The sequence below is a fragment of the Dendropsophus ebraccatus genome, chromosome 2 (assembly GCF_027789765.1).
Source record: "Dendropsophus ebraccatus isolate aDenEbr1 chromosome 2, aDenEbr1.pat, whole genome shotgun sequence".
NCBI classification, from domain to species: Eukaryota; Metazoa; Chordata; class Amphibia; order Anura; family Hylidae; genus Dendropsophus; species Dendropsophus ebraccatus.
The window spans coordinates 160,110,812-160,137,303 of record NC_091455.1 but is presented as its reverse complement, the minus strand read 5'-3'; the positions used below and the strand labels follow the sequence as shown (position 1 = coordinate 160,137,303).

General features: G+C 48.4%; 1 pseudogene; it reads right to left on the bottom strand.

Moving 5' to 3' along the window:
• Nucleotides 1-7,012: 7,012 nt before the first annotated feature.
• On the bottom strand, nucleotides 7,013-24,407 carry LOC138783649 (adenosine deaminase-like; annotated as a pseudogene).
• Nucleotides 24,408-26,492: the final 2,085 nt, after the last annotated feature.

Genomic DNA, 26,492 nt, shown 5'->3' with positions numbered 1-26,492 from the left:
CGGCGCTCACGTGATGTGACGTCATCGCCGAGCAGGAGAGAAGATCTGGGAACGCGGGGCTGCAGCTGGGAGCTTCCGGCCTCTGTCACACTGTGTGTGCCGGAAGCTCAACACCAGCCCTGCACCCCGGACCCCGGACCTCGGCGCTGCATGGGGGGAGGGAACCAGCCTGCCTGCCTATCCTTCTCCCGGCCGCCCGCCCCGTCACCCCCAGCCTCTCCCCTCTGCCCGCCCCCGACCCCCCTGCATCCTCAGCCGCTCCCCTGCCCCCGCCAGCCTCTCCCCTGCCCCCCCCCAGCGTCTCCCCTGATCCCTCAGCCTCTCCACCTAACCCTCAACCTCTCCCCTGCCCCCTCCAGCCTCTCCCCTGCCCCCCCAGCCTCTCCCCCTGCCCCCCCCCAGCGTCTCCCCTGCCCCCCCAGCCTCTCCCCCTGCCCCCCCAGCCTCTCCCCTGCCCCCTCCAGCCTCACCCCTGCCCCCCCCCAGCCTCTCCCCTGCCTCCCCAGCCTCTCCCCTGCCTCTCCCCCTAACCCTCAGCCTCTCCCCTGCCCCCCAGCGTCTCCCCTGCCCCCCAGCCTCTCCCTCTGCCCCCCCAGCCTCTCCCCCTGCCCCCCCCAGCCTCTCCCCCTGCCCCCCCCCCAGCGTCTCCCCTGCCCCCCCAGCCTCTCCACTGCCCCCCCAGCGTCTCCCCTGCCCCCCAAGCCTCTCCCCTGCCCCCCCCCCAGCGTCTCCCCTGACCCCTCAGCCTCTCCACCTAACCCTCAGCCTCTCCCCTGGTCCCCAGCCTCTCCCCCCTGCATTCTCAGCCTCTCCCCCTAACCCTCAGCCTCTCCCCTGCCCCCCAGCGTCTCCCCTGACCCCTCAGCCTCTCCCCCGGTCCCCAGCCTCTCCCCTGACCCCCAGCCTCTCCCCTGACCCCCAGCGTCTCCCCTGACCCCAGCCTCTCCCCCCTGCATTCTCAGCCTCTCCCCTGACCCCCCAGCCTCTCCCCTGACCCCCCAGCCTCTCCCCTAACCCCCCAGCCTCTCCCCTAACCCCCCAGCCTCTCCCCTAACCCTCAGCCTCTCCCCTGCCCCCCCCAGCCTCTCCCCTGCCCCCCCCAGCCTCTCCCCTGCCCCCCCAGCCTCTCCCCCTAACCCCCAGCCTCTCCCCTGCCCCCCCAGCCTCTCCCCTAACCCTCAGCCTCTCCCCTACCCCACAGCCTCTCCACCTAACCCTCAGCCTCTCCCCTGCCCCCCAGCATCTCCCCTGACCCCAGACTCTCCCCCTGTCCCCCAGACTCTCCCCCTGCCCCCCAGACTCTCCCCCTGCCCCCCAGACTCTCCCCCTGCCCCCCCAGCCTCTCCCCCTGCCCCCCAGACTCTCCCCCTGCCCCCCCAGCCTCTCCAGGTACCCCAGTCCAACACTGGACAGAACCAGTCCCCAAACTAAGACGACCCCGGCCTCCTTCCTTCCTCCATCACGTGTTTGATGAGAACAGCGGGCATCAAGCAGAGCGGCACCCAAGTGCCAGGGTATATACCATGCATGTACAGCAACGTGGGGGGGGGGGGGGGGGGGCGCCTCTGCGTGCAAAGTGCCTAGGGCAGCATGAACTCTAAATACAGGCCTGCTCACCGCCATGTATTCGCTATCACTGGCTTGGGTGAGCTAAACTAGTCTGCCTGGGGGGGGGGGGTGATTTGTATATGCTCACTAACATGGAACAGCCTCATTATATTAGCCTTATCAACATTCTATGTTAGTAAGCATACCGGGGAGGGGATATTGGTGAACATATACAAATCAAACAGCCCCCCCCCCCCCAGACCCTCAAAATTCAATAACCCCAAACAGGGCATTGCCTAGTACTCAACAGCATTCTGAATACAGGGGAACCCCTACCCCACTCTTGTATAAGTTTTAGTCTCCATCATAATGAGCCCCGCTGGGCTTCTAGACACGCTATAAATTGTACGTTGCAGGGGTGAATATAATGCACTGCATACAGAGCACAAGAGACAGCTATACAAGTAAGTGTCTGTATGGTGACATTTACATTGCACCTTGTTCACATTTAGTTTCTACAATTTTATAACTGTATAACAGAGGTTACATTTTAAGCCAGCCTGTCAGGGGGGAGCGCCATGGATGGGTAATCTACTTACCCCTCCATGGCGCCCCCTGCAGGGCCCCCCCCCGTCCGCCGCTGCCCCCGCCCGCTGCTGCTGCGGCGCTTCAGCGCTGCAGCAGCAGCGATACTGACAGAGAGAGCCATTGGCTCCCTCCCTGTCAGTCCCTCTTGTGGCCGCACTTCCTGCGGTCACAAGAGGCCGCACTCTCCCTCTAGCGCCCGACGTCACTGGAGCGTCGGCGCGAGGGTAAGGGGAGTGCAGCCTCTTGTGACCGCAGGAAGTGCGGCCTCAGGAGGGAAGAGAAGAGGAACGCGTGGATCCAGGTGAGTAAAAGTGTTTGTTTTTTTCAATGTTGTATGGGAGGGGGAGCTATATACTATTGGGGAGCACAGGGGGCTATATACTATGGGGGGCACAGGGGAGCTATATACTACTGGGGAGCACAGGGGAGCTATATACTATGGGGGAGCACAGGGGAGCTATATACTATGGGGGAGCACAGGGGAGCTATATACTATGGGGGAGCACAGGGGAGCTATATACTATCGGGGAGCACAGGGGAGCTATATACTATGGGGGAGCTATATACTATGGGGGAGCACAGGGGAGCTATATATTATGGGGAGCACAGGGGGGCTATATACTATGGGGGAGCACAGGGGGCTATATACTACTGGGGAGCACAGGGGAGCTATATACTATGGGGGAGCACAGGGGAGCTATATACTATGGGGGAGCACAGGGGAGCGATATACTATGGGGGAGCACAGGGGAGCTATATACTATGGGGGAGCACAGGGGCTATATACTATGGGGGAGCACAGGGGAGCTATATACTATTGGGGAGCACAGGGGGCTATATACTATTGGGGAGCACAGGGGAGCTATATACTATTGGGGAGCACAGGGAGCTATATACTATTGGGGAGCACAGGGGTCTATATACTATGGGGGAGAGCACAGGGGGGCTATATATTATGGAGAGCACAGGGGGGCTATATACTATTGGGGAGAGCACAGGGGGGCTATATACTATTGGGGAGAGCACAGGGGGGCTATATATTATGGAGAGCACAGGGGGGCTATATACTATTGGGGAGAGCACAGGGGGCTATATACTATTGGGGGGGGAGCACAGGGGGGCTATATACTATTGGGGGAGAGCACAGGGGGGCTATATACTATTGTGGGAGAGCATAGGGGTCTATATACTATTGGAGAGCACAGGGGGGCTATATACTATTGGGGGAGAGCACAGGGGGGCTATATACTATTGTGGGAGAGCACAGGGGGGCTATATACTATTGTGGGAGAGCACAGGGGGGCTATATACTACTGGGGAGAGTGCACAGGGGGGCTATATACTAATGGGGGAGCGCACAGGAGGGCTGTATATAACTAGAGGAGCACATGAGGGTCTATATACTACAGGGACACCTTAAAACTATGGAGGCACAGAGGGGTGTAACTATGTAGGGGTACAGAGGGGTGTTACTACTGTATAGGGGTATAAGGGACCTAACTACTGTATGTGTTGGAGCCTTAAATATTTGTCTGGCAGATTCTGGAGAGAAGATTCACAGCCAGGAGAAGACTTCAAGGTGGCCCAGGCTGGATGGAGAGAAAAAGAAAAGGTGACAGACTCTGATTGGAGAAGACGCCCCCGGTGAGTCACTGGATGTAACTGCACTCTGTTATAGGGTTGTAGTGTTAGGGGTCATGATGTGGCGGTATTATGTAATGGTATCATTGGTGATATCTTTCTGTTTTGTTTAGTGCAGTTTTTATGTAATATGTAATCACTGTATGGTGGAAATAGTGTTATAAGGTAACTACTGTATGTATTGGGGCTCTTGATACAGTGTGGGGGCAAATTCAGTACATTATACAATGTGCCGAAAGGGAAGGGGGGGCCCACTCTTGAGGGCTGTGCACTGGGCCCACCAATGTATTAAAACGGCCCTGCATGAGGTTATAATACTAGTAAACTATTATAATGCAATTACTGCCAGGGCCGAACTGGGAGCAAAAAGCAGCCATGGCACACAAATCCCACCAGTCCACAAAATTTGCTGTGTTGTTGTTTGCAGGGTTATTAAAGTCACTGTGCATCCCAACACAGCCACACCACCACCACATCATTGTTATGTTGTATGTGTATTGCATTACATGGAAGTCTCCATATACGTCATATATACTATTGCATAGATCTGTATAATATAGGAGCATATGGATTAGCTGGATTTGATGCACATATTGCTACACAGTGTACTCCCCAATTTCTGTATGTGTTTGTCCATATGTAAAGAATGCACACAGATCCAGTTAATCCACATGCCCCCGTACAATACAAACCTTATGCCCAGAGGTGGCCACAGACTGCATAGGGGCCCTGTGCAAAAAATGTAAGTGGGTAGGCATAAGGGTTACCCCTGTATGTAAGATCCCTATATAGTAATAATATCATCTTCTGTGACTCTCCCCCCTCATATAGTAGTAATGTCCCCTGCTGTGTCCCCATATAGTAATAATACCCCCTGTTGTTCCCCAATATAGTAATAAAGGCCCATGCTGTAACCCCATAAAGTAATAATTTCCTCTGCTGTGCCCCATAGTGATAATGCCCCTGCTTTACACCCCAAACTCATAGTAATAATGCCCCCTGTAGTGTACAGCCCCCTATCCACAGTAATAATGCTCCCTGCTGTGTACAGCACCCCACCCTCAGTAATAATACCTCCTTCTGTTTACAGCCTCCACCCACCCACAGTAATAATGTCCCCTGTGCTGTGCCCCATAGTAATAATATTCCCTGCATTGCCGCAGCACAAAAAAAAAACCAAACCATTATTCTCACCTAATCCAGGCATGGAGCGGGTCTTCCTCTTTTCTGGCTGTCTTCTCCAATCTGTGAGCCAGGCATGTCCTCTGCTGTGCCCCGTTGTAATAATGCCCCTGCTATACACCCCCAACCCATAGTAATAATGCCCCCTGTAGTTTACAGCCCACTATCCACAGTAATAATCCCCCCTGCTGTGTACAGCGCCCCACCCACATTAATAATACCTCCTTCTGTTTACAGCCCCCACCCATCCACAGTAATAATGCTCCCTGTGTTGTGCCCCCATAGTAATAATATTCCCTGCATTGCCGCAACACAAAAAAAACCCCTAAACCATTATTCTCACCTAATCCAGGCATGGAGCGGGTCTTCCTCTCTTCTGGCAGTCTTCTCCAGTCTGTGAGCCCCAGAACAGATCCTCTAGCACAGGGGTAAGGAACCTTGGCTCTCCAGCTGTTGCAAAACAACTCCCATCATACCTGGACAGCCAAAGCTTTAGCTGTGCAGGCATGATGGGACTTGTAGTTTTCCAGCAGCTGGAGAGCCAAGGTCCCCTTCCCCTGCTCTAGCAGGCACGATGACGTCATATCACTGCGCCTGCTGAAGAGATCACATCCTGGCCTCATTCAGTGAAGATTGAGTAAAGTCGGGGCAGGTTACTCAGCACTCAGAGTGAGGCGGAGGGGTTCTGCAGGTAATACATGCACCTGCATTACCTGCAGGAACTCTACAGGGCGGCTCATACACAGTACAGGTGCCTCTATATTGTGGGACTTAGCTAACATCTAAGTGGCAGCCTGCAGCCCCTCCACGCACCCTCCTGCACTGCTACTCTCCATCAGGTGCCGAGCAGTGTGGGGTTGTTTTTTAGCAGACATGACTTGCACATGGCATGTTTACTAGCTACAGTAATAGCTGCTTTTATCTCACACATAAATGTAAAGCATTAACATAAATAAGTAATTTTCTATGCATGATAATACCGTATATCTACAAACAGCTCATATAGTTACCAAATAATACCAGTATACAAGAAGGAATATTATCACCATACATATCTCACCACCAAGGCTGTTTGGGCCCTATTACACAGAGCGTTAATCGGCAAAAATAAGGCCGATATAAAAAATCATTGGCCACTGACCGCGCATCGCTATTTGTAATAAGTAGTGTGTCCGACAGCTGATGATTGTTGGTATAAAATAATAAAGCTGTTACTTACCTGTCCAGGTTGGTGTTACCCTTGTTTTTAGTCTCCCCTTCCCCTGTAAGCAAATCTTCCTCTAGGTAATAGTAAAAAAAAAAAAAAAAATACAGCCATACTTACCTGCCTCCCGTGCAGTTCCCCGGCATTCCGTCCACCTCCTCGCTCTGAACACACACACTCGCTGCAAAATGCGCCACAGCGCTGAGGGGAGAAAGTGCACTGAACGGCAAAGCAGGGATCTAATTATTCCCTGCCCTGTGGTTCTGCAACTGGTGGGAGCCCCTATGTGGTGGAGCCCTGTGGTACGTGACCCCCTCTAAGCCAGCCCTGCGCTCGAGGCTGCATGCCAGGAACACTCACAGTCAAAGTGCCACTTGGTACAGGGAAACAGGACACATGGGGGGCGTTCCAGGACAGCAGGAAGGTACACACCGGTGAATGGGGAAACCGAAGTCCAGTTGAGGGGGTCCGGGAGGGGAAAGAGAATAGGGATGATTCAACACTGAGTAGAGCCAGCTGGCCCTCGCAGTACAATGCAATGTGAACTTAGCGTCTGTCCCTCAGCAGCTGATTAAGCAGCACCACTGTTGGTGACCACGATGCTTTGTTTTTAATAATGCTAAATTTATTTATGCAGCCTGAGCGGCCCACAGACTGGAGATCCGTGAGGCACAACGGCCATTTGCCCATTCTGCCAGATTGTCTTCCAGGCCTGATAACTGCACAATAAGCTGATGCTATGCAGGGTGGTTCACTATCCCTATATCATATAATACAATATCACTATATAAACACTTGACAATGTAAATTTCCTGTTGACTTGCCTGTACATAATACCCGGATAAACTCCAAATTCTGATGTCAGCATCTGATAATTATACAGAGATAAGTGGTGGAGCATGGGCATTACTAATTTCTTCAGTTCTTTGTACCAGCTACTGACTGATCTAAAAAAAACACTCTTCAGCAATGTATATTTCTACAATGTCATCCTTTTCATACAGGTCTGAGGTTCTGCAGCAGCTGGGGCATAGAACTCTATCATGTATGCCATTGCTGCTGAAAAAGCTCATACAGAGACGGGATGCAACACATGTACGGCAGTCATTGATTGGCACAGGTACAAAATAATCAGTGACAGCCGGTCCTGCAGAAAGTTATAGAGAGCTCCTATGTGGTGCCGCTCCTGTATGTTCATATGCATATATACTGTATTACAGCTTGTGATCATTACTACATTACACACCTCAAAATGCATCTTATTATTCAGCAGCTCCTTGTATAGGTGTGGGTCCTCTATGGTGTGGTAGCCGTGTCCAATCCTTTCTGCCTTTAGCACCTCCACAGCCTGGAATACAATACATCACAGTGACATCACCTCCTCTGTGTCTTTTTAACTCCTTGATGACACTCGGGGGCCCAACTTCTCCCGCATGGACTGTTCTGTGAATTCCACATTTTACAGCTTCCTGCAGCCAAAGAGAAGACAGAGACATTTACTAATGTTGGAAAAATGTTTAAAATATATCATAAAAGGTTAAATAAATTTGCTATTGCCGTGGCCTGGGGTGCTGGATGGCAGACAGCAGGTGGGCTTCTGGTGTTTCACTGGGGGACTTGTCACAGTAGCCAGGAGTGGCGTTACCCACTCCCGGACACACTGGCACTGGGTTTTGTAAAGGGTAGCTCAATGTGCGGGTGCAGATGCGGAACAGAGTCCATCACTTAAACAGGAGATAACTTTTACTTAAACTCCTCAGTGCAATACAAGTTAATAACTTTTTTTACTAGAGGAGCAGGTGTTGCTAGTGCTTGACGTAGAAGGTAGTAATAGGAAGAAGTGTTGCTGAAAGGGGTATTCCGCCCGAAGTAAAATTTTCATATGTTGCTGCCATTGGTGAGAACATAACAAACAGCCTATTCTTTCCTTTTCATGCACCCTCAGCATCCTCCTGCGTCATCTTTGGGTCCCAGCTGAGTGATGTCGCCTCCACTACTGAGATGGACTTTCTTAGCAGTGACAGTCCACTCAGCCAATCACTAAGGCCCCATTCACACGTCCGTGTCAGTTTTTACTGTCAGGAAATCCTGATCAGGAGACCTCAAATGTCATCAGGATAGTATCAGGATTTCCGTAATCCGTTTTTACCATCAGGAAACCATCAGGAAAAACCTTCAGGATTTTCTGATGAGAAAAAAAAAATAGTTCTTAATATGGTCTAGTATGCCAACATAAGGGATGATGGGAGTTGTACTTCTGCAACCTGGATGGCCACAGGCAGCAGAAGTAAAACTCCCATCATGGCCTGTCAGCAGAGGCATGATGAGAGTTGTACTTCTGCAACCTGGATGGCCACAGGCTGCAGAAGTACAACTCCCATCATGGCATGCCAGCAGAGGCATGATGGGAGTTGTACTTCTGCAACCTGGATGGCCACAGGCTGCAGAACTACAACTCCCATCATGGCCTGCCAGCAGAGGCATGATGAGAGTTGTACTTCTGCAACCTGGATGGCCACAGGTAGCAGAAGTACAACTCCTATCATGGCCTGCCAGCAGAGGCATGATGGGAGTTGTACTTCTGCAACCTGGATGGCCACAGGCAGCAGAATTACAACTCCCATCATGGCCTGTCAGCAGAGGCATGATGAGAGTTGTACTTCTGCAACCTGGATGGCCACAGGTAGCAGAAGTACAACTCCCATCATGGCCTGTGAGCAGAGGCATGATGAGAGTTGTACTTCTGCAACCTGGATGGCCAGAGGCAGCAGAAGTACAACTCCCATCATGGCCTGCATTATGGGAGTTTTAGTTCGGGGGGGGGGATGTTGTATCTCACCTGTCGGCGGCGGCTGGTTAGTCCCGGGAGGGCCGGCGGAGATGCAGAGAAGAGTGGCGAGCTGGATGATCGGGCGGCTGCTGTCCGGTCCGGGGGTGCAGCGAAGAGTGGTGAGTTCCCGGGGGGGGGGGGGGGGTGCTGGCGTTGTGCGTACGCGGCCGGGTGATCCGGCGGCTGCGGTCCGTGGGGGAGGTGGTTGTATGCTGTCCGGGGGAGGGGGGAAGCTCTCCGGTTAGGAGGGGGGGGGGGCGGGGTAGGTGCATGCTGTCCGGTCCGGGGGGGGGGGTGCGGGGGTTGGAAGCTGTCCGGTCCGGGGGGGGGGGGGAGGGGGCGGAGTTGGTGGAAGCCATCCGGGGGCGGGGGTCGTGGCGCCGGGAGGGAGGCCTGTGCTGCCGCTGCCTGTGCGGTGGGGAGGTAGGGGTGCCAGCGGTTGCGGGGGCCGGCCGGCCTGCTCTCACTTATCCGGAATCCAGGCCTGAATTCCGGATAAAAATAGGACATGTCCTATTTTTTCCGGATCTATTTTCCGGAACGGACGCCCTTCTGGAAAAATCCGGAATGGTGTCCGTGACTAATTAAAGTGTATGGGTCCGGTTTTTCCGGATGTGTGAAGGGGGCCTAACCGAGACAGGTTATTGCCAAAGCCAGTGATTGGCTGAGTGGGCTTTCACCCCCAGATGAGTCCGTATTGGAAGTGAAGGCCGGTGACCCAAAGATGACGTAGAAGGAATTATAAGAATAGGCTGTTTGTTATGTTCTCACCAGGGGCAGCAACATATGAACATTTTTGTGAATTAGCCCTTTAATGTTTTGCACTGATTTACTCTGGCACATAATGTTAAAGGAGAAGTTCGGCCAAAAGCATTTTTTAATATGTTTGTTAGTTATGGAAAGTTAGATAAATTCGTAATGTACATTTATTATGGGAAATGCACATTTACTGCTATTTCCCTTAATTTAGTAGATCATGGAGACTTCAAATTCTCAAAAATTTGGTGACGTCATGAATCAGGGTGCAATTCCAAAGGAGTGTCCAGCAGAGGGCGCACTATATATAGAATTTAATGAGTACCATTGACTTCTATATATAGTGCCCCCCTGCTGGACACTCCATTAGAATCAATGGCTGTCTATGGAACAGGTGAATATGCACATATAAACACTGTACTACTCCTCCATCATCTGCTTATAGTATGAGCAGATGATGTGGGAGTAGTACCAGGGCCATCCCCACTCCGCACCTCCCCCCTGCTGCCGCCACATATGCCCTGGTACTACTTCCTCATCATCTCCTCATACTATCTTGTTGATATTCCCAGGTGTGTTCCCTTGAGGGCTGAGGGGGGTGGCTGAAGTTCTGCCCAGAGGGGCAGAGTCAGAGATGTCAGGTGACGCCCCTCAGGCCAACCCTTTCAGGTCTTACATAAAAGTGAGACCTAGGGAACATGAAAGTGTCACAAAGTTGGGGATCCAATCGAATTGGTTTGTGCACCACTTTCTAAGCCCATATCCCCTGGGAAAGAAGAACCTATACAACGCATCCCTTCCTTATTCCTTATTATTCCTTCCTAATTCCTTATTTTATCCTTTTTATTTTCGTTGTTTGCAGCATCTTTCTTTTTGTAACCAAGTACTGTCCATTTTCATGTATTAAACCTAAAAGTTTGATGGTTTGTCTTGTACCCTAAACTAACCTAGTTAGCTCCAGTAAGAGTGCATGTGCGGTGTGTGACCGTAAAGTATATTGTATGACCGGGTGGCTTACTCTACCTTGTAGGGGTGTCTGCTTGTGAGTGGAACACTCTTGGGGTTCCTTATCTCCCCAGTAACGTAACAGGGGGGTGGCAGCAAAGTTGTGTATGTACGTTGTGTTTGGGTGTTTGGCAGCGGCTGGTGGGTCACGTGTATGACAACAGCCGGTGGGTCCCAACAAAGTAAAGTTCTGTGTGCGTACTTCATGGATGTGTGTCTGGCAGTGGTAGGTGGGTCACGTGTATAACAGCGACTGGTGGGTCCAGATACAGCGAAGTGTCATGTTTATGTTGGCCAGCGAGCAGGCAGTGTTCGTGGCCAAGTGGGTGTCCGTTGTCTGGGTGTGCGGAAAGCGTCAGGTGGTGATTTACACTCGAGTTACGGCCCGGGAGCAGGGTGTAAAAGCATGACTGCGTCAGGTGAATCGACCTGTAGGGCTAGCGCAACCCAGGGGAACCAAGAGCTCTCAAACTCCTCAGATCCCCTTGTCCTGTGTCTCTCCCCCTTTGGTCTTTGTTTTGGTCCTTTAAACCTGTTGTTAAGTCTTCCCTCCCCCTTGTCACAGGTTGGCCCACGTGTCCCTGACAGGGGGTAAAATGAACACCCCATGGCTGTAGACTAGGACCAAAGAACAAACAGCAGACCTACCTCTGGTCTACACTGTAAGGCCCCGTTCCCACTGAGCAAAGGTAGCGGAATTCTGCGACGGAATTGTCCGCCGCGAAATGCCGTTAGCCTCCCGCTCATAATGGGAGTCTATGGGAGGCACGCGCTCCTGCCCTGTCCGCGCTGAAGAATGAACATGTTCATTCTTCATCGCGTACAGAGCAGGAGCGCGCGCCTCCCATAGACTCCCATTATGAGCGGGAGGCTAACGGCATTCCGCGGCGGACAATTCCGTTGCGGAATTCCGCTACCTTTGCTCAGTGGGAACGGGGCCTAAGACAAGCAGAAGAATTCCTGTCTCTGAACTCCACCATGAGAGACTGACACCCCGCAGCTGGGAATTTTCGCACTAGAACGATTAATGCCAGGGATCTAATGCTTGGGAATACTATAAGCCAAGCAGATCTGTCTTTGTGATAAAGGAGGAGTTTTCCATCTGTGCTCCATTTGGACTGCTATCACATCTAGGCTTTTCTAGTGTCTTGTTTACTAGCTAAGGGTACGTTCACACTTACCGGATCCGCAGCGTATTTTCTGCTGCGGATCTGCAGCAGATTTCATTTAGATAGCTGAACACAGCATCAAATCTGCTGTGGATCTGCTGCAGATCCTGTAGGTGTGAACACACCCTTATAGTACACAATGTGAAAAGTTTCATAAAGAAGAAGAACTTTAGCTTCCGGGACAGCAGTAAAAGTATGTATCATTTATGCTGCTCACCTCAAATGCCATCCTGTGCCCAGGAGCCGCCTCAAGGTTCAGAGATTCATCACCGGCCAAATCAATGGCTACTACAGTGTCATTCCGATACTTCTTACAGAGCTCCACCACCTCTAAGGACCAGTCTGTAAGGTGATCACAAGGAAACAATGTACAGTGGTGCCTTGGAATACGAGCATAATTTGTAATCCAAATCACTCTTACACCAAGGCATATTGGGGTAATTTACTGGACTACATCTCCCAGCATGGTGTGGGGTAATATACAGGACTACTTCTCCCAGCACGGTGTGTGGTAATATGCAGGACTACATCTCCCAGCATGGTGTGTGGTAAAATACAGGACTACATCTCCCAGCATGGTGTGGGGTAATATACAGGACTACATCTCCCAGCATGGTGTGTGATAATATACAGGACTACATCTCCCAGCATGTTGTGGGGCAGGGGCGTAGCTAATGTCTCTTGGGCCCTGGTGCAAGAGGTCAACTTGGGCCCCCCCTTAGCACATACTGACTAATAACACTACATACTGACTAACACCACCGCTGCTATTGACTAATACCACCACATACTGACTAACACCACCGCTGCTACTGAATAAAATCCTCTGTACATAGACCAATATCACTTCATACAGTCATATAGAGGTGGATGCACTGTACACAGGCTCTATACACCATATACATTACAGTGCAGTTATATCAGGTGACTCACAGGGGACGTCTTCTCTAAACTGAGTTCTTCCCTTTTCATCTTCTCCATCTGCCCTGGGCCATTATGAGAACTTCTCGGAGCCACGAATCCACAGAATCTGCCAGACAGACATATTAGGCTCCTCGCTCCTCACCATCCTCATCTTTCTACAAACTGCACATCTGTATTGGCCCCTGTACACCCTCATTTAGTAGGTAGCCCTGACACTATGTGATCACCCTTATAGTACATATCCCCCTATTGTCTACCCCCCACCCCCGTGTAGTCCACCTTATAGATGGCCCCCCAATGTTTCCCTCTTATAGATGGCCCCCTGTGTTGTCCCTATTATAGATGCCCCCCTGTGTTATCCCCCATATAGATGGCCCCCATGTTATCAACCATATAGATGGCCCCCCATTTTATCCCCCTTACAGATGCCCCCCATGTTGTCCCCTCCTCCTGCCCCTCCATCATCATACTACTACCCCTTTCATCCTCCTGCCCCTCCATCATCATACTACTACCCCTTTCACCCTCTTGCCCCTCCATAATCATTCTACAACCACCTCCATCGTAATACTACTACCCCTTCATCCTCCTGCCCTTTTATCATCATACCACTACACCCCTCATCATCCTCTTGTTCCTTCATCATCCTCTTGTTCCTTCATCATCATAACACTACACCCCTCATCCTCCTCTTGTTCCTTCATCATCATAACACTACACCCCTCATCATCCTCTTGTTCCTTCATCATCCTCTTGTTCTTTCATCATCATAACACTACACCCCTCATCATCCTCTTGTTCCAGCATCATAACACTACACCCCTCATCTTCCTCTTGTTCCTTCATCATCATACCACTACACCCACCATCATCCTCTTGTTCCTTCATCATATCATTACACCCCTCATCATCCTCTTGTTCCTTCATCATCATACCACTACACCCCTCATCATCCTCTTGTTCCATCATCATACCACTACACCCCTCATCATCCTCTTGTTCCTTCATCATACCACTACACCCCCATCATCCTCTTGTTCCTTCATCATACCACTACACCCCCATCATCCTCTTGTTGCTTCATCATCATACCACTACACCCCCATCATCCTCTTGTTCCTTCATCATACCACTACATCCCCATCATCCTCTTGTTCGTTCATCATACCACTACACCCCTCATCATCCCCTTTAAAAAAAAAAAATCTATACTCACCTGAATGATTTCTCTAGCCCCCTAGTCACACGCGCTGGCGGGCTTCCCACGGCGGGGGGTGGGGCTTTGCGGGACCTGGTTTTTTTCACCAGGATGCTCCCTGTGCCGGAAATACTTCCCCCCGGCGCACACAGTGCTCCCTGGGGAGCCGCAAGACAGCCGGGGGCCCCTCCCAGCCTGCCTCTTGTGATCGCAAGCAAAACATTGCTTGCGGTCACAAGAGGAAGTGGGAGGGGAGCAGTGCAGTGGCAGGACTACATCTCCCAGCATGGTGTGTGGTAATATATAAGACTACATCTCCCAGAATGGTGTGTGTGTGGTAATATAAAGGACTACATCTCCCAGAATGTTGTGTGCGGTAATATACAGGACTTCATCTCCCTGCATGGTGTGTGTGGTAATATACAGGACTACATCTCCCAGCATGGTGTGTGGTAATATACAGGACTACATCTCCCAGAATGTTGTGTGGGGTAATATACAGGACTACATCTCCCAGAATGTTGTGTGGGGTAATATACAGGACTACATCCCAAGCATGGTGTATAGGATAGGCTGTAGAACTACATCTCCCAGCATGTTGTGTGGGGTAATATGCAGGACTACATCCCCAGCATGTTGTGTGGGGTAATATGCAGGACTACATCCCCCAGCATGTTGTGTGGGGTAATATACAGAACTACATCTCCCTGCATGGTGTGTGGTAATATACAGGACTACATCTCCCAGCATGTTGTGGGGTAATATACAGGACTACATCTCCCAGCATGGTGTGTGGTAATATACAGGACTACATCTCCCAGCATGGTGTGTGGGGTAATATACAGGACTACATCTCCTAGAATGTTGTGTGGGGTAATATACAGGACTACATCCCCAGCATGGTGTATAGGATAGGCTGTAGAACTACATCTCCCAGCATGTTGTGTGGGGTAATATGCAGGGCTACATCTCCCTGCATGGTGTGTGGTAATATACAGGACTACATCTCCCTGCATGGTGTGTCGTAATATACAGGACTACATCTCCCAGCATGGTGTGTGAGGTAATATACAGGACTACATCCCCATCATGTTGTGTGGGGTAATATGCAGGGCTACATCTCCCTGCATGGTGTGTGTGGTAATATACAGGACTACATCTCCCTGCATGGTGTGTGGTAATATACAGGACTACATCTCCCAGCATGGTGTGTGAGGTAATATACAGGACTACATCCCCATCATGTTGTGTGGGGTAATATGCAGGGCTACATCTCCCTGCATGGTGTGTGTGGTAATATACAGGACTACATCTCCCTGCATGGTGTGTGGTAATATACAGGACTACATCTCCCTGCATGGTGTGTGTGGTAATATACAGGACTACATCTCCCTGCATGGTGTGTGGTAATATACAGAACTACATCTCCCTGCATGGTGTGTGGTAATATACAGGACTACATCTCCCAGCATGTTGTGGGGTAATATACAGGACTACATCTCCCAGCATGGTGTGTGGTAATATACAGGACTACATCTCCCTGCATGGTGTGTGTGGTAATATACAGGACTACATCTCCCTGCATGGTGTGTGTGGTAATATACAGGACTACATCCCCAGCATGTTGTGTGGGGTAATATGCAGGGCTACATCTCCCTGCATGGTGTGTGTGGTAATATACAGGACTACATCTCCCTGCATGGTGTGTGGTAATATACAGGACTACATCTCCCTGCATGGTGTGTGTGGTAATATACAGGACTACATCTCCCTGCATGGTGTGTGTGGTAATATACAGGACTACATCTCCCAGCATGGTGTGTGAGGTAATATACAGGACTACATCCCCAGCATGTTGTGTGGGGTAATATGCAGGGCTACATCTCCCAGCGTGGTGTGTGGTAATATACAGGACTACATCCCCAGCATGTTGTGTGGGGTAATATGCAGGGCTACATCTCCCTGCATGGTGTGTGTGGTAATATACAGGACTACATCCCCAGCATGTTGTGTGGGGTAATATGCAGGGCTACATCTCCCTGCATGGTGTGTGTGGTAATATACAGGACTACATCTCCCTGCATGGTGTGTGGTAATATACAGGACTACATCTCCCTGCATGGTGTGTGTGGTAATATACAGGACTACATCTCCCTGCATGGTGTGTGTGGTAATATACAGGACTACATCTCCCTGCATGGTGTGTGAGGTAATATACAGGACTACATCCCCAGCATGTTGTGTGGGGTAATATGCAGGGCTACATCTCCCAGCGTGGTGTGTGGTAATATACAGGACTACATCTCCCTGCATGGTGTGTGGTAATATACAGGACTACATCTCCCAGAATTTTGTGTGGGGTAATACACAGGAATACATCCCCAGCATGGTGTATAGGATAGGCTGGAGAACTACATCTCCCAGCATGTTGTGTGGGGTAATATGCAGGACTACATCCTCTAGCATGTTGTGTTGGGTAAGATGCAGGTCATTGTGTGAGGTAATATCACAAGTTTTAGTTCTGCAACAGATAAGACGATAACGCAGTACACAAGGTGGAGACAGTGGCACAGTACACTAGCGGCCATGTGGGTACATGTAGGGCGCACAACATGTTGCTGGAAGCGACAAGAGCCCCCATACACATACTTATCTTGCTCAGCATAGCGTTCCTTTGTTCTCACAGCTCCCTGGCACTTGAGGTATGCGCTGAGCCAGGTGGGTATGTTTTTTTTTTTGTTTGGGGGGCATACAGTTTTTTGCTATGGGGCCCCATGAATCCCAGTTACACCCCTGCCTGGAAGGCCCTCCCCGAACCCACCCTAGCCCTGGATATGGTCACCCATACTTCTATGAGAAAATGAGTGGGTGGCCATATCTCCACAGCGGGACTGGCATCGGAGCGGGACCCCCAGGATAGGGTAAGTATAGGGGGCTGTATCTAGTGGGAGGGTGGGTTCTAGGGGCTGGCTAGTAGATAAGACTATTGGGGAGGGCTGGCTACTATATGAGACTATGAGGAGGGCTGGCTACTATATAAGACTATGGGGGGGGGGGGCTGGCTACTATATGAGACTACAGGGGAGGGCTGGCTACTATATGAGACTACAGGGGAGGGCTGGCTACTGTATGAGACTATTGGGGAGGGCTGGCTACTATATGGGACACTTGGGGGGCTGGCTACTATATGAGACTACAGGGGAGGGCTGGCTACTATATGGGACTATTGCAGAGGGATGGCTTCTATATGAGACTACAGGGGAGGGCTGGCTACTATATGAGACTACTGGGGAGGGCTGGCTACTATATGAGACTATTGGGGAGGGCTGGCTACTGTATGAGACTACAGGGGAGGGCTGGCTACTATATAAGACACTTGGGGGGCTGGCTTCTATATGAGACTACAGGGGAGGGCTGGCTACTATATGAGACTACTGGGGAGGGCTGGCTACTATATGAGACTATTGGGGAGGGCTGGCTACTATATGGAACACTTGGGGGGCTGGCTACTATATGAGACTACAGGGGAGGGCTGGCTACTATATGGGACTATTGCAGAGGGATGGCTTCTATATGAGACTACAGGGGAGGGCTGGCTACTATATGAGACTACTGGGGAGGGCTGGCTACTATATGAGACTATTGGGGAGTGCTGGCTACTGTATGAGACTACAGGGGAGGGCTGGCTACTATATAAGACACTTGGGGGGCTGGCTTCTATATGAGACTACAGGGGAGGGCTGGCTACTATATGAGACTACTGGGGAGGGCTGGCTACTATATGAGACTATTGGGGAGGGCTGGCTACTATATGAGACTACAGGGGAGGACTGGCTACTGTATGAGACTATTGGGGAGGGCTGGCTACTATATGGGACACTTGGGGGGCTGGCTACTATATGATACTACAGGGGAGGGCTGGCTTCTACATGGGGCAATATTGTGGGGTTGGCTATTATATGGGGCACAATTATGGGATTACCTACTGCTTAGGGGAAATAATGGGTAACTACCATGTGGGTTACAGAGGGGGGCTCGTATATAGGTGGGTAGGGGAGGTTATAAAAGTGTGCTGCAATTTATCATGTAATTTTTCATAGTGTACAGCGTTGGGAGACGCACACCACTGACAGTACCAGGAACACCCCAGGCTGCTCTGACAATGCTGTGACCATCGCATGCGCTCTTCAATAATTATCAAAGTTGGCTCGCGACTTTGTCCAATTTTTTAATTTTGGCCCACTGTTTGAGTATACACACCCCTGCCCTATGGCTATGCCACTGCTGACATCTACAATACAATCTATACCAGGATAGAAGATAAAACAGAGCAGCGGGGGCTGGAATACATTACTTGGCATGTGCCGCATGCAGCACAGAATAGACCTGGCTTTAATGTTGAAGGCTTTTTCTCCTTCCCGTAATCCTTGGTTAACAAGGTCAACCACATCATCCGGAGTGATGTCCCCCCTGTGGAGGCAAGAGTGGGACAATGACAATAGAAGGGCATCACTTGAGTCACTCACTCAAACAACCAGCACTCTGCTCTATGTAGATGGGGGACAGAACCCTATATGGCTGTCTATAGATTAGGTTCTCTTACTTCTGGTCTGGGTATAACTCTTAGGGTACTATTACACCAAGCAATTTTCCGACGACTAACGATTAACGATAAACGATCTTAAACGACCGCTAAAGCAAACGACCCGAAATCGTTCGCCCAAGTACACGAAATGATGATCGTTATTTATGATCGTTCTTGCGGTCGTTTAGTCGTCACTATTGCATACGTTTCAGCTGTGAATTCTTATTCCACCGAACGATATGCGAACGATGTGCGAACGATGAGCGAACGATCAAACGATAAAAATAGGTCCGGATCCTATTAAACGATCAACGATTTCTTGTTGGTCGTTTAATCGTTGCCTGCTATTACATGCAATGATTATCGTTCAAATCCGAACGATTTAACGATTTTTCTAACGATAATCGTTCCGTGTAATACCACCCTTAGTCATGTTTAGTCGGACATTCACTTACAATCAAGTTACCTGCCGCTATGGAGACCACTTTCTTCTTCTGAAGGAGGGCTTTATTGCATACATATATAGGGACAAAATGCGAACATCTTGCAAGATGGTGCCACCTTTAGAACAAAGATTTGTGATGCCATACTTTGTGTGGTGCTAATGTCTTAATTGGAGCGGCGATGGGCAAAGTTGTAACTAGTCTCAACCCTCAGGCAGTTTCTTTCGGAAGGCCCTCAAGAACACCCTTTGGATGTAAGTATTGATCACTGCAACAAATACTGCTATTAAGTGGGCATGGGACAAGAGGATGTGTGCTATGTCTATAGTGGAGTTATACTGTCATCTAGCACATGGTTTTAACACAAATCCACACACTATAGGAAATGGAGGATTGTCTCTGGTCTGAAGCTACCATCCAGGTGAACATGAAGCTCAACCTAAAGAAAGAGAAGAAACACAAAAAAAGACCACACACTACAGGAGGGGTCCGCATAGACATAAAAGAAAAACTTACTCTTTCTGTCCCCATTGGATTGGGTCCACTTTGGAGTTGGCCAGAAGGTGAGGGCTGTATCTGACCTCTACATATGCCACCCCTTCTTTGGCTTTTATGTTCAAAAATTCATAGGCGACCCTCTTAATGGCTTCTCTGTCACCTCTAAAGGAAGAAACAAACCAATCAATTCTCATATAGAGCGTGACTAAAAGTTTTTAAGGAACTTTAGCCTTTTTTAGTATAAATGTAAACGACACAGGGCCTGCTCTCCTATAAACATTGATGGCCTACCCTTAGGACCCATAGGGACTTGAACCTCAGGATCCCTAAAGTTTGCAGAATGAAGGGCTGTATGTGCATTAACCCGCTCTACCAAAACCTTGTCCCAGCCCAGACATTTTCCTCTGTATCAGTAACTCAATAATACACAGAACAACAGAATCACCTGAGGATATGTGACCATTGGACCACCTGGGCTATAAATGACTACACATGAGATTCCAAGGGTAAAGTAAAAATTGGCAGAGCGGGCGGGTGACTCACGCTATAGCAGGCATGAAATATTAGAATTTCGCCAAAAATTCTGTAAGGCTGAGAGGTTCATCGTATGATGTGATGTTAAGGAGTTCCTCCACCGTGTCTGCGGGGACCTTGATCTCTCGTTTCCTTGATGAAGAAAAAGTTACATCAGAAATTCATGTACTGTATTTCCAGAAGGAACAACAGATGAACACAATAGAACTGAAGAGCTATGGGGAATGTTAGTATGTACTAAACAGACATGTCGGTGTGTGTGTGTGTGTGTGTGTGTGTGTGGGGGGGGGGGGGGGGGGGGGTCATTTTAAATAAATTCATATAAAATAATTACATAATAATGACAGTACATATCATTGTAAGAGAATTACTTTGCAAAATGGAGGATTGTCTCTGGTCTGAAGCTTCCATCCAGGTGAACATGAAGCTCAACCTAAGAAAAGAGAAGAAACACAAAAAAAAACAACCACAAATATAAGCTGATCATTACTGTATATGTTTCAAACCCTAATAGCGTATACTATAATGAAGACTCCACAATGTCTGACCCACAATAGAGCCTTTACTAGGGATATTAGTTTTTACCTCTGATCAGTACAGAGTAGGCTATTGGTTGACTATAGAGATGCTTACAAGCAGCTTATGTCTGTTTTTTCTTGGAGAGGACTTTGATTCGGCTGTCATTATGAGTCCCCTTTTTAGGTTGGGCATTGACTTACAGGATAGCTACCTGTAGGTGTCACTAAAGAGACACTAGAGAGCTAATTTACATACATTTTGCCATGAGGCATCGCTTTTATATCTCCATACACCAGCTTTAATGATATCCAGAACCTCCCCCTCTTTGTTGGTGGCAGGGCCGTTTCTGCCATGAGGCCATGTGAGCACTTGGCCTCAGGCGGCAGATTTTCAGGTGTCTGAGGGGCGGCAGATTTTCAGGTGTCTGAGGGGCGGCAACTGGGCCCGACATTTTAGTTAAGTCAGTCAGACCAACTCACTCAGTGTTCTCTGGTGTGTGCAGCAGACAGCAGCCTCCCTATCTATTTAGCATGTGCTCTCTTCCTCACTGCCCAAGCCACCCCTGCGCTTAGAATAATAAAGTTCAGGACCTGTGTGTGTGCAGCGTAAGTGTCACACACAGGTCCTGAACCTGATTTGTGGTTGGAGGCGGGGGCTGTGCTTGGTGGGCGCTCTGCTCCGGCTCCTGACATGTCAGGAAGTTCCTCACAGTGCAGAGCAGGCTGCTGGTGTCCCCCTCCCCCTTACTGACCACACTGCTCCTGCTAACTGTTGTCGTCCTCCTCAGCTGCTGCTGCTGTTGTCGTCCTCCTCTGGGCGGGTGCTGACTCGGCAGGCCGCTGTGTGGTAAGTGATCATGATGGGGTCAGTGAGGTCAGGGAGGTCACAGTCACGGCACATGAAACAGAAAGTGCAGATTCCCTCCTCTGCTGCTTGGGACACAGTGTACATCCTGCAGCCCCGTAAGACATTCATTTAATGTGTGTTCCCCTCTTCATACTGTGTCACCATCTTAAACTCAGATTGTGGTTAGGCACTAGTGAAAGGAGCCATCATTTATTGTGAGACACTGCCCTGTCTCAGGAGGGCACTTGACCAGTATTTGTTAGCTCCCATGTAACATTATAATTTGTGTTACATTATGTGTTACATTTCAGGGGGCACATTGTGTCTGGCACTATTTAAATCAGAGGGCACGGTATGTGGCAGCAGCGTATTCAGGGGGTACACCATGTGTGGCAGCATTATATCCAGGAGTTGCAGTGTGTGGTATTATATTCAGTGGGCATAGTGTGTGGTGCTTCTACATTTCCGTAAGTCCTATTGAAATGAATGGAGCTGCACTGTAATACCACACACAATCTTGGGACAGGGGTGCCACTGTTTTTGCAAGAAAGCAGCTGAATTCTGGATAACTTCATGATAGTTACCCACACATTCCTGTTTGCATGGGAAAAAGTGCAAGCAACTACCAATTAATGCCTGCACAGAAGCTGCTGTGAACTGAAAAACAGAGAGGGGCGCCATTTAGATTTTCGCCTCAGGCAGCAGAAAAGCAAGAATCGGCCCTGGTTGGTGGTGTTAACGTTTGAGAAGATGACTCTCATGGGCAAGGAGAACAAAGAAGCAACAATTTTATTGTGGATATTGTCAGATGGAAAAGAGTTCATTAGGGAAATTGGTAGCCAAAAACTGAAAGATTAAAGCCATATGTAGGCCACAAAAGGGAAGCGAGCGGGTGCGAGCTGCAGAATGCGCAACGGGTTTTCCGTCGCCACATCTGTAGTGTGCACACACGCTTATAATGCAGTCTTATGGCTCTATTACGTAAATGTTACGGAAGACCTTTTTTTTTTTCTTTTTTTTTTTAATTGTAAATTTTTATTTAAGTTTTGCATATAGTAACACAAATAAAACGTCATGGTCATCCATAGAAACACATGTATAGAACAATTTAGGCAAATAATATTCAAATAGAAGTCCACGGCAAGAGATACGAAACATGGCTTATCAATATAATAATAACAGTACAAACCACAAGGCTTTGAGCAATGTAATAAAGAAACTGTGCACCCATCAGAATTAAAAGAAACATGAAATGTGAACTAGACCAGACGCAACACACTAACATCCACACAAAGACAGGGTAAAACAAACAAGACAGGATGTGGAGAGAGGGAAAGGGGGAGGATAGGCACCAGGTAAGAATCCTAGGCTTCTAGACCACAGCAGTATTCTGACCATAAAGAGAGTCCCATGGTGACCATATAGATTCAAACAATTCTATTTTGTTATTAAGGGATGCTGTTAAAATGACTCTGTACCCACAATCTGACTCCCCCAAACCTTCAGATAGCTGCTTTTAATCCAAGATCTGTCCTGAGGTCCGTTCGGCAGGTGATGCAGTTATTGTCCTAAAAAACTACTTTTAAACTTGCAGCCCTGTGCCAAACTGGCAAAGCCTATAGTGACTATGCATTAGGCTGGAACAACCTCTCTGTCCCTCCTCCCCGCCCTCTTTCATCATTAGGAATGCTCCAGGCAGATTTTCTCCCATTCCTCACCTGTGTCAGCACGGCACATGGGCTGAATCGTTAAGGTACCTGTCCAGTTTCTTACTGCAGAGGAATAGGAAAAATCCTGCCAGTGGCATTCTTAATGATGAGGGTGGGGAGGAGGGATGGAGGAGTAGTGTAAAGTTAGGGCACAGATACTCTAGGCCATGGCAGTTTGGCACAGGGCTGCAAGTTTAAAACTTGTTTTTTTTTTAGGACAACAACTGCATTACCTGCCGAGCAGACCCCAGGAGAGATCTTGGATTAAAAACAGCTTTCCAAAGGTACAATTGGTTTGGGGGGACAGATTGTGGGTACAGAGTTGCTTTAAACGTTCCAAGGTCCTCAATTCCCTGATGCTAGACAGAAGGTGATCCTTAGAGGGGGGACAAGGCTGTTTCCAATTCCTTGCAATCAAGGACTTATGGTGCGTTTACACAGGCAGATCTGACCAATTTTGGAAGCCAAAGTCAGGAATGGACTTGAAAAGACAGGGAATCTCAGTCTTTCATTTATGACCTGCATCCTGTTTATAGTCTGTTCCTGGCTTTGGCTTCAAAAATCTGTCAGATAAATCTCTCTGTGTAAATGCACCATTAGCCGCAGTGAGGAATATCAAGAGAAATTTTGCAGATTTTTTTTATGTGAAGGTTTTTGTGAAAATTTAATGGACCTAGGATCTATATAGAAACAGCTGTTCAGGTCGCTGACTGTCGAATTGCATGTTCTGGATCTTGGTCCTAAGTGGGGAATACAGCTCTGCCATAGTAATTACACTGACATCTCCCAAAGAGAAAAAAGACTATTCAGTCCATTGGGGCCCCTAACTTTCCATTATGAGGTCAAATTGTTTTTTTCAAACCGCTGCATTAGATCACAATGCTTTAAGTAACTGAGCTATGAAATGGTTAAAGGCTTCTGTGTTAGGTCTGTGACAGTTCCAGTTTAAAAGGATAAAATTATTATAGTAATTTTTTAAGCTATATGATCCCAGTGATCAGACAATGAACGATCGCTTGTTCCTTAGCTGATCACTAGGACAATAGTTGTTCTTTGTAGTTCTTGTCTGCAGCACTACTGCATGTGATCCTGCAATGCAGACAGGATTTTTAACTTTAACAGTCTGGAAATATCAATAGCCAGTGCATTTACCTTGGGTTTATTCACGTAGTAAGCCTTGTCTTCCATGTTGCTAGCAGACTTTTCCCTTTGTGCTGCCTGACAGATAATAAATACTTCCGGGTTTCTCTAGCAAACCCTCCCATTCTGGCACGGCCCATTGTAGGCATCGATAGACATGCCTTCTCTGTAGCTAGACATTTTACCCAGGTTTGTTAGAGGAAATGCATAAAATATAATGGATTGGCCCATACCATAACTAACTTGGACCTCACGCTAGAAAGTCATCAAAATTCATCAAGATCATATGGGGTTGGAGGGGCTATCATGGCATCATGGCTCAACTGTTCCAACCATTGCATCATCTGCACTTCGGTTTTATGGCTCTAATGTGTGCTGAATAGGGAAATTATAATATTTAATATAATTCGTTGTGCAAATAAAAGTGATATAAGCCATTAAGTTATAAAATACTACTATAGCTTTTACTTGTACATTAATCCGCCATCTGGCACTGTATCGATGAAGAGAGCTTAGGCTCTGGAAACGCGTTATATTTGTGCTATCTTAAATAAACGCTTTTTATTTCTTTCACCTAAAACTTTGGTCCCATGACTTTGTGAAGATAGAGATGGTGTTTCCAAGGAGTTTGGCATTTTTTTCTTTTTTTTGCTTTCCTCCCTCTCTGTAGTGTGTCTCTGGTAGCAGGCTGTCTCCCTTCTCTGTGTGCCACTGTGTCTTAAAGAGTTAAAGAGGATGTACCACCAGGTACATCCTCTTTAATCTGAACCCACGGATCCCAACGATCTATCTATCTATCTTTGTATCTATCTATCTATCTATCTATCTATCTATCTCCTATCGATCTATCTATCTATGTATCTATCTTCTATCTATCTATCTCCTATCGATCTATGTATCTATCTTCTATCTATCTATCTATCTATCTATGTATCTATCTATTTTCTATCTCATATATATATATATATATATATATATATATATATATATATATATATGGGTACCTTGGGCCCTGCAGGGACACTGATTCTAGGGGCCCACCCTACATACAAAGACATAACCAGCGCCAAACCTTTCACATCAGCAACTTTGCATAAAGCTGTGTATGTAACATCGATGCTCGCACATTGCCAGTCACATATGCAATCGTTTTGTGGCACCATATGCAAACAGCATAGAACGTTTAGTATATATATATTTTTTTGAAGGGGTTTTCTCTTCTCCAGAAATACAGTTCACTGTTGCGTGCTGCATGCTAGCAGATGAGAATAACCCTTTAAATGAAACAGTAACTTAACTAGCAGTAACCTGACGGTTTTAGGCCAAGTGTGGCCCTGGGCAAACCTTAAAAGTGGGGCCCCAAGTGCTCAGATATTGTACCACAACATAGTCACATTTAAAACAACATAGTCACATTTAAAACAGAGAGTGGTCTGACAAGAGCGATGCTAGAGTTACCAAATATCAAGAGCACAAGCCCCCTACACCTCTCACTGTGGAGAGGCTGCTGTACTATAGCGGCAGAAAGCCTCCCCCCCCCAGGTATTATAAATAAGAATATACAGTACAAGGGGGGGGGGGGCAGGATCTGTATAGCACTGTTCAGCACAAACACTGAGGGCAGCAGAGAGGCCGGTGTCGCCCCTTACTGCTTACACTCAACAGAAGGGCTATGTAAATAAAAACTATACATTCCTCCAAAAATTATTTTTATGCCTCCAGAGTACCCCTTTAAAGCTGCTCCAAATGTTGGCTGCAATTTTCACAGTGTATGCTAGCCATAGACTCTTACTGCTGCGTCTAAGCGTGGCCTTATACCAGTTAATCATTAGGATTTCTCACATATAAGTGGATCATAATTATAATGGCAACAAATGGGGTAATGCAGCACCCGCTCTCTATTCTACCCAATCTGTCAGTGGACATGGAGGGACACTGCTGCACACCCGCTGGGATAGCGCCACACACCCGCTGAGACACTGCTGCACACCTCATGGGACATGGGAGAAACTTCCTGATAGTTTCAGATAACAAAATTTGTAATGTTGCTGGGGATGCACTGATAATAAAAATACCCCAAACTTACCTCCGCTCTGGCTGTTACTTCGGTGACTGACTCGTATTGGTAGGGACAGCCAATCACCAGCTGTCACTCCTCAGTCAGTAATTGGCT